This window comes from Candoia aspera, chromosome 2 (assembly GCF_035149785.1).
Source record: "Candoia aspera isolate rCanAsp1 chromosome 2, rCanAsp1.hap2, whole genome shotgun sequence".
NCBI classification, from domain to species: domain Eukaryota; kingdom Metazoa; phylum Chordata; class Lepidosauria; order Squamata; family Boidae; genus Candoia; species Candoia aspera.
The window spans coordinates 12,205,604-12,214,228 of record NC_086154.1 but is presented as its reverse complement, the minus strand read 5'-3'; the positions used below and the strand labels follow the sequence as shown (position 1 = coordinate 12,214,228).

Genomic DNA, 8,625 nt, shown 5'->3' with positions numbered 1-8,625 from the left:
CTCCTGAATAATCAGCCGTGATCTACAATCTCTACTTCTCCCACATACTTCTCTCTTTGTCTGAATTTGGAAATTCTCCCCCTTGACTTTTCTAAGTAAGGTTTCCTTGAGTTCAACATACTCAATTTTTGCAGCTCAAAACACTCTTCCTCTTTTCCTCTCCCTCATCTGCTGGGGAAGGAGAAGGGTTTTGTGCTTTTATGCAGGAAGTGGAAAGATTTTGATTCCTGGCTTGATGTGCTTTCCTTATTAATGCTGCTCCTGATTCTCAGTTGTCCAGAAGGCTCTTACTGGCATCCCTTTTGTCTATAAGATTACATAAAAGCGTTAAGTTTTATTACTGTTTATAAAACGGCTGAACGACGTGTGAAAGCAACTACAACAAAAAGCATACATTACAATGGAAAAGCAAAGTACCAAAAGGCCAGATTAACCTCTACCTTTCATTATGATTCATTTGACACACGGAAGACTAGCGAGATCCACGTTCCAATCCAGACATTCACTTTTTGGCCTGGGTCAGCCACAGATTCTGAGCACTGAGCAGGGTTATCATCAAGGATCTCTGCAAGTGCTGGGGACGGATTCTACACATACGCACACACACACACACACACACACGTGCACACAGAGAGAAAGACAGAAACACACACAGCTGGCACTTTGCAGCGGAGTTGCTCATCCGATTCCCCCCCGCGGAGGAAACGAGGCAGCCCCGCTCGCTCCCGGCCTCTCCTCCCGCCCGTCCTCCGCTCACCTTCCGGCCGCGGCTGCTCCGACCAACCCCGGGAAGACCACACAGAGCCCCTCCGCGCCGCTCTCCCCCCAGGAGGGAGCCGAGACAGGAAGTTCCCCTGCCCTCCGCCTCTCCTCCCGCATCCCCTCTAGCAATGCTATACTCTATTGTTCCAGCTCCCCCGCTCCCCCTCCCGTCGGGCCTCAGCAAGCACAGACGCTGCTACTCTACTGACAGCTTTCCAGGCGCGGGGGTTGCCTGTTTCCAGAGCGCCCTCTAGCGACACGGGGCTGCAAAACACACTCCTGCGATCTCTAGCCGAAGGCCTTGGCTAAGGAACGAAAAGGTTCTTCGTGCGTGTGGGCTCTGTCTGCACCTCCCAAGGGAGGGACACTTCACCGTTTGGGAAAGGAGGCATAAAATAAGATCCAAGTCACTGGGTGTGACTAGAGGGGAATATCTGTAGCTGAAGGTTGAACAGGGGAGTCCCTGGAGCTCTCTGAGCTTGGTTGTGGTTTTCTCCTTGGTAGTTCCTTGAGAAACAATCAGGCAGAAAACAATACCCAAGTCAAGGAACTAACAAGGAGACAGACTATCAAGCAGTCAATCAATCAATCAATCAATCAATCAAACAATACCCTAATCAAGGAAGTACCAAGGAGAAACCACACCCCAACCCACACTGGCAGGGCAACCTTCTGTATGTCAACAGGGAGCAATCCCCACTCTCACCAGCACTGACAATGTTACCCAGTCGGGTAATGAAACGTCTGCCAGCAAACAATGAAGCTCAGAGAGCACCCAGGACTTCACTGGGTATGATTAGATCTAAACAGAAATTACCAAAGAGCCCAACAAAAATAAAACATAACCCCAAATCACTATCACCTTTTCAAAATAACCAACTAGAAATATTGTATAAACAATTAGAAAGTCTGTCTTCCTATATTCTTCTCTTCCTTCATTACAAAGCTCTTTCTCCACTGATTCTAAACACAATTCTATCTGCTTTGAATTACTGGGCGGTAAGTAGATGGGCGGTGATAAAAATTTGATAAATACATAAATAAATAAAATAATTTTTTTCAGCTCTGTCATAACTCCGGATGGTTGCTAAACAAACGGTTGTTAAGTAAGGACTACTTGTACTTTAGTTGCTCATTAGCTTTATAGCTCACCTTTCTCCCAAGAACTCAAGGCAGAGTACAGAGCTTTCCCAGCTCCCTCCCATTTTTCCCAACAGCCATCCGGTTGACTGGCCCTGAGGCGCTGAGCGAGCTTTCGTAGCTGAAGGGGGAGTGGATCCTGGGTCTCCAGAACCTGGTCCAAAAATCACAGATGTTCCAACAATTAGAAACACAGCCTCTGTAATGATTTAAAAGCTCTCAGTGCCCTTAAATAAAAGAATCACAGTAAAAACTGAAAGTAACCCGAACGATCAGTGTGAAGAGACATGCCTTCACTTTTCTGAAAGCCAAGAACACGGGGACCATTCTTAGTTTCGAAGGGCCGCTCTGCAGCAAGCATCTTCCAATTAGTTTGTATATGTAATGGTATGTGGGAAAGACCTTGGGAGACGGGGTGAAGAGACGCTGACTAGGGAAAGGACGGATAAGAGACGGCATAGCCCGCGGCTGGGTAATGGGCGGGGCAAGAGGCTCAGAAGGGACCCTTCCTTGTTTCTGGGGCTGTAAAGAGACGGCGGGAGAATTGTACTTTCAGACTTGCAGGATTCCGTTAATGTAGCCTTACAATCAAGTAGAATTAGCTCATCTGGTCGTGTTTCCTGCCTGGTGTACCTGGGAAGGCTGACATCAATCTTGCAAGCCTGAAAGTTGGCTGGGGAATTCTGGGAGTTGAAGTCCACGCATCTTAAAGTGGCTGAGGTTGAGAGACACTCGTCTATCACCTTTGCAACACTCCGGACCTGCGCCTTGGTGCTGCCGAGTGGCCTTGCGAGGTCTGTCCAGTTGAACCCTTGGTTTTTGTTGGTTCTTTCTCAGGTCTACCTCCTGGACACTTTTGGCCTGAAGGCTCTGGACGCTCGTGGTGACCTTGTTTTCTGCACAATGCCCATGGTTTCTCACACGAACTGGCACTCCAACCGCACCGTCTTTGACACCTGCATTGCCAAATGGCTGACGTAGCCGGCCAGGCCTGGGAAAAACCCAACGGAGGAGGACGAGAGAGTGTCCAAAACTGGACAAAGCAGGGCCAAGACCGACTGCCTGATTGATTTGAATGTATTAGTCTCCCAGCTCCAATGGAGCCAATCGTTGCATATATCTACAAAGCACAAGACTAAGTGGGTCAGACTTGAAAACTGCCAGCTGCTCTTCATCCATCTTCTGTTCCCTGAAACAGGATGGAGTCAGTGTAGTGGGCAAGAAAAAAAATAGGCCCAATCGTGGTTAATTAAACCTCCGTCCCTTGTGCAATTCCTGCTTTATCCCGTGCATGTCCTTCTGTTTCGCATCTGGGACAAACATCAGCCTTTGTTCAGAAGACACACCGAATCAAAAATTAGCCAACTCCATTTCAGCTTGGTGAGTTACTTTCTGGGTCAGTGTGGTGTAAATCCCGCAAATTGAGTAAACCATGGTTCAGTGAACTACTGTATGGTTGTCCAGTGTGAACGTGGCTTATGTGTGTGTGTGTAACTACGCTTTCTAGTGTTCTTTTACACTATGATATTGAGCAGTGTTTCTCGACCTTGGCAACTTTCAGAGGTGTAGACTTCAACTCCCAGAATTCCCCAACCACCCATGCTTGCTGGGGAATTCTGGGAGTTGAAGTCCACACCTCCGAAAGTTGCCAAGGTCGAGCAACACTGATATAGGGTCTTACAATACTGCATGTTGCATAGTTGATCCAGATAAATAATTTAGGGGGAAATTTGTTTTCCCCTTCGACTGTATCTTGAAATCCTACATTAAGGTGTGGTGGGATTTGCACATTACACCTATTGTATCACTGGAATCATTTTCACTAAGGATGCTACACAAACCCAGCCACTTCTGGTTTATTCAATACATCATAGATCTGCCGTTTTCAACTCTCACACCTCTGTTGTTGAAGTTCCCAGTTCTCCCTAAGATCACTCCATTGGAGCAATATGGTAAAATAGTGGATTTGGTCAACATTCATTCATTTATCTGTTTTGCTTTTTAAAAAACATCAGCTTCCCTAGAAAATGCAAAAAACATTCTTTTTAACACAGCCCTCTCCGGTTATGCCGTCACGCCTCCGTCCCCCGTGGCTGCTGGAGGACTCTGGAAATAAAGTGTGGCCCCAGTAAAAAACATACTGAAGTGCTAAAGAGCTTCTGCTCTTTAGGACTGACTATCAACAGCAAAGGAAGAGGCAGTCAAGAATATGCCACAGAGTAGCGCTTGGTAGGGCAGCCGTGAAGGCCTTGCAAGAGAGATTCAGATGCCCTGATGTGTCCAGACCTACAACGATCAGAATCGTGCAACCCAGGGTATTCCCTGTGATGCTGTCTGGAAGCGAAAGCTGGACCGTGAAGAAGCAGGATGGGAAGAGTATTGATGCTCTTGATCTTTGGTGTTGGAGAAGACTCTTCAGAGTACCAGGGACAGCCAAGAAAACAAAGCAGTGGATCATCAAACAAAACAACCCAGAGTTGTCCCTCAAGGCACAAATGACCAGGCTCAAATTATCCTACTTTGGGCACATTTTGCAAAGACCCAGATCTCTGGAGGAGGCTCTGATGCTGGGAAAGTGGAAGGAAAGAGAAGACCAGTGGCGATGGGGACACCATTGGAAGGCCTGAAAGACCAGGTTAGAGACAGATGGTCCTGCAGAAAATCTGTCTATGAAGTTCATAGGAGTCGACAACCACTTGACGGCACATAATCCAGCACTCAAACCACAATGAAGCAAACCAAGGTTTAGCATGGTATGTGAACCTACTCGGCATTGGTGTAAGATCCTGGCTGGTCAAGGCTGCCTGGGAGAGGACACGTGATTGGGTTTGGGCGGTGGTTAGCTCCTCTTTGGGGGGGGGTCCCACAGGCTCTTAAGGAGGCGGTGGTGCACCCCCTCCTGAAGGGCCATCGCTCAACCCAACCAATCTGGATGGTTTTCATCCAGCCTCCAACCTCCACTTTCTAGGGAAAGTTGTTGAGAGAGTGGTTGCGCGGCAGCTTCAAAGGATGAAGCGGACTATCTGGACCCCTCTCAGTCAGGATTCAGGACGGCATATGGGACTGAGACAGCACTGATGGCGCTCTTGGGGGACCTCTGGCAGGAGCAGGACAGGGGCGGTGCGACCATTCTTGCTCTTCTTGACCTCTCGGCGGCCGTCGGTACCATCGATCGTGGTATCCTTCTGGACCAGCTTCAGGAGTTGGGGGTGGGCGGCACTGTGCTGCGCTGGCTCTCCTCCTTCCTCCGGGGTCGGTTCCAGTTGGTGCTAGTGGGAGGGGAAAGGTCCAGCCCACGTCCCCTACTGCAGGGCTCGGTTCTCCCACCCCTCTTAGTTAACATTTACACGAGGCCGCTGGGTGAGGTGATCCGACAGTTTGGGGTGAGGTCTCATCAGTATGCTGATGATGGCCAGCTTTATATCTCCTCCCCGGGCTGAGTGATGCCGTGGATGTCCTGTCCCAGCGCCTGGAGGCTGTAGGGCCTCGATGGGGTGCAATGGGCTGAGTGGCTTTGGGTGCTTGGGCCTCCCGGTACCACGGTTCTTCCATCTTTGCTCCTGGATGGGGTGGCACTGCCCCAGACGGACCCGGTGCGCAATATGGGGGTCCTCTTGGACTCACAGCTCCTGCTGGAAGAGCAGGTGGCAGCCGTGGCTGAGGGGGCCTTTGCACACCTTCGGATTGTGCACCAGTTGCGCCCATTCCTGGACTGGGAGGCACTACTCCCTCTCACTCATACCCTCGTGACCTCCCATTCGGACTCCTGCAATGCGCTCTACATGGGGCTGCCCTTGAGGAGCATTCGGAAGCTTCAGCTGGTTCAAAATGCGGCTGCCTGGGTTGTAAATAGTGCTGGCTGCTTGGCACATGTAACACCACTGCTTCAGGAGCTGCATTGGTAGCCAGTGTGTTTCCGAGTGTAATTCAAGGTGCTGGTTGTCATCTTTAAAGCCCTTCATGGCTTTGGTCAGGTTGCCTGAGGGACCTTTTCCCAATTAGTTCTGCCTGTCCAATCGGGTCCAGCAGGACGGGCATGCTCCGGGTCCCATCAGCCAAGGAATGTCGGCTGGCAGGGACCAGGAGGCGTGCCTTTTCTGCTGTGGTGTCTGCCCTCTGGAACATCCTCCCTCTGGATATTAGGATGGCCAGCCAGCCCCGCTCGCTCCCGGCCTCTCCTCCCGCCCGTCCTCCGCTCACCTTCCGGCCGCTGCTGCTCCGACCAACCCCGGGAGGACCACACAGCGCTCCTCCGCGCCGCTCTCCCCCCAGGAGGGAGCCGGAACAGGAAGTTCCCCTGCCCTCCGCCTCTCCTCCGGCATCCCCTCTAGCAATCCTATACTCTATTGTTCCAGCTCCCCCGCTCCCCCTCCCGTCGGATGTCGGGCCTCAGCAACCACAGACGCCGCTACTCTACTGACAGCTTTCCAGGCGCGGGGCTGCGTGTTTCCAGAGCGCCCTCTAGCGACAAGAGGCTGCAAAATACACTCCTGCGATCTCTAGCTTAAGGCGCCGGCGAGATTTTTTGATGGATTCTGTGCCATCAAGTCCTTTCCGACTCCGAGCCATCCGATCAGTAGATTTTCTGCATGATGATCTATCCCTAACCTGTTATTTCGGGTGTCCCGAGGGTGTAGTCATTGCCACTGCAACCGAGCAAGACGCCCTTGCCTCCGCCGAGCACGGTTCACGCCCACGGAGGGGGCACCTCCAACCTCCCTGCCCTCTGAACCGAAGATCCTCCTCTACTGCCCCTCCAGGCCTCTGGGACCTCATCACCCAGGCAGGGACAAGGGAAGGTGGGCACGGGAGTCCCCAACCTTCCGGAAAACCCCAGGCAGCCTCGTGCTGGGAGCTGGAGGGGCGAGGGGGGCTCAGAGGGTGGATTTCAGGGAGAGCAGAGAGCCGTCTGCAGAAGCAGCAGCTCCGGAGGACAAGCGGAAAACCTTGTGAATAAGGCGGGGAATCAGAAGGCGAGCAGGGGTGGTGGGGACCGCTGGGGAAAGCCCATCTCCTCCCTCCCCAAGGACTCCCCTATTCTCGTGTTGCACCTGCGGATTCCCCCCTCTTCTTGACTGCACCCTCCACCACCACTCGGGATCCTGTCTTCCTCTTGCAAGATGCCCACCTACCGCCTAAGCCAGGCAGGGAGGGGGCGGCGGTGGGGCTGGACAATGAAAAGTCTCCCGACAGGCCCCACAGGAGGGGATCACCCCCATCACCCCCACGGGAAAGCCAAAGGCTCAGAAGAGACTGAGATTCAGATTGAAAAAGAAACTTGCATGCTCTAACCTGCATTTACAGCAGCCAAGTAGTAATTCATCGCTATGGAGGATGGGCCAGACAGTCCTGCAGGTGCCGCTGGACTACAACACCTAACGTCCTTCGCCCTGGCATTACTGGCTGGCGATCCTGGCTTGTGCTCAGTGTCTAACCCCAGACAGTATGTCAGGAGGAGTCTGTAGCACCTTTCCTGTCCCACCAGTTTTACTCAAATGGCTGCCTCAGTCTGAAAAGCTGCTCTTCGATGCCTTCGGCTCTGGGGCTGCCACAGACTACTCGGCTCTCCCTAGAACATGCGGAGAGTCCCTTGTTCTGAGTAGGACGGTCCCTCTCCTGGCTTCCTTCTCCCGTTTTCCGGGTTTCCATCTTTAAAAGGAGGCTGCACCCTAAAAACGAGCTAATAGTGGCTGGGGAATGCTGGGAGGTGAAGTCCACCCATCTTCAAGCTGCCAAGGGGTTGAGAACCACTGCGCGAGATGCTGAGAAGCGTTCCAGCGTCTCCGTTTCGTACTGCTGCCAAGCCCCGGCCATCCACTGCAAACTTCCCGAGATTCGCCAGGAGGAACGAGATCCGAAGGGGGCCCTCTTGGTCTCTGCAACGGGATGAGTCCTCCCAGGCGTCCACGGGCAGCGGGGAGGGTGGGGGTCCTCGAGGGGGCGGCTGCGACCACACCGTCAGCCGGGTTTCTGGCGGTCCCTGCATCTGATTCAGGGTAACTGATGACTCTACGGCGTCCTCTAGTGGCCACAGGTGGGCATTGCCACCACTTAATCAAGATGAAATCCTGGGTTTCAAGTACTTTGGAGGCAAGCAAGTACAGTATACTAACGGCCTTGCAGAAAATAGAACCATGGTATAATCGTTCTTTTCAAGTTTAGTCTCTCCTATGGCCGTGAGATTTCCTAGAGGTCTCCCATCCAATTGCCAACCAGGCCAGTCCTGCTTAACTTCAAAGCCAGACACAATCGGCCTGATGCTGCCACCTGCTGAGACATACCTAAGGTGAAGGCCGCTTAACATTGTTCTGCTAAGATGCTTAACACAGTGCTGAGTAGGTTCACATATCATGCTAAACCCTGAGTGCTCTAACACACCACGTTCACACCCAGGCTCTTCCCTCGTCTCTCACGTGTAGGGAGGAGGCCCCCATTCACATTGGAGGGAACTTATTAACCCTTGCATCCAGATATTGTGAGGATTAAGAGGATTAGGAGGGGATAGCCGAGCCTTAATTCGGGTCTCACAGCGTCCGGCTACTTCCAAGATTTTGCAGTCCCAGGGTCAAGAGGCTCCAGGAGTCCCCCCTCATCCCGACCTTGTGGGTATAAAACGTTGTTGGTATGCAACCCCCGAGATCTCAAAGGCCCCTCTGTAGAAATCAGCTGTCCTAGGCACCAAGGGCTGATCCACTAATCCACGCCTCGCCGCGCTGGGGGCTC

General features: G+C 52.2%; 1 long non-coding RNA gene across 1 annotated transcript; it reads right to left on the bottom strand.

Annotated features, from left to right (window-relative positions):
- Positions 1-37: 37 nt before the first annotated feature.
- Positions 38-6,160, bottom strand: LOC134492187 (uncharacterized). The gene is made up of 3 exons (XR_010067396.1): positions 6,103-6,160; positions 1,915-2,056; positions 38-306 (listed from the first exon to the last, which is right to left on the bottom strand). It is a non-coding gene; the product is annotated as an uncharacterized LOC134492187 (long non-coding RNA).
- Between the last annotated feature and the right edge of the window lie 2,465 nt (positions 6,161-8,625).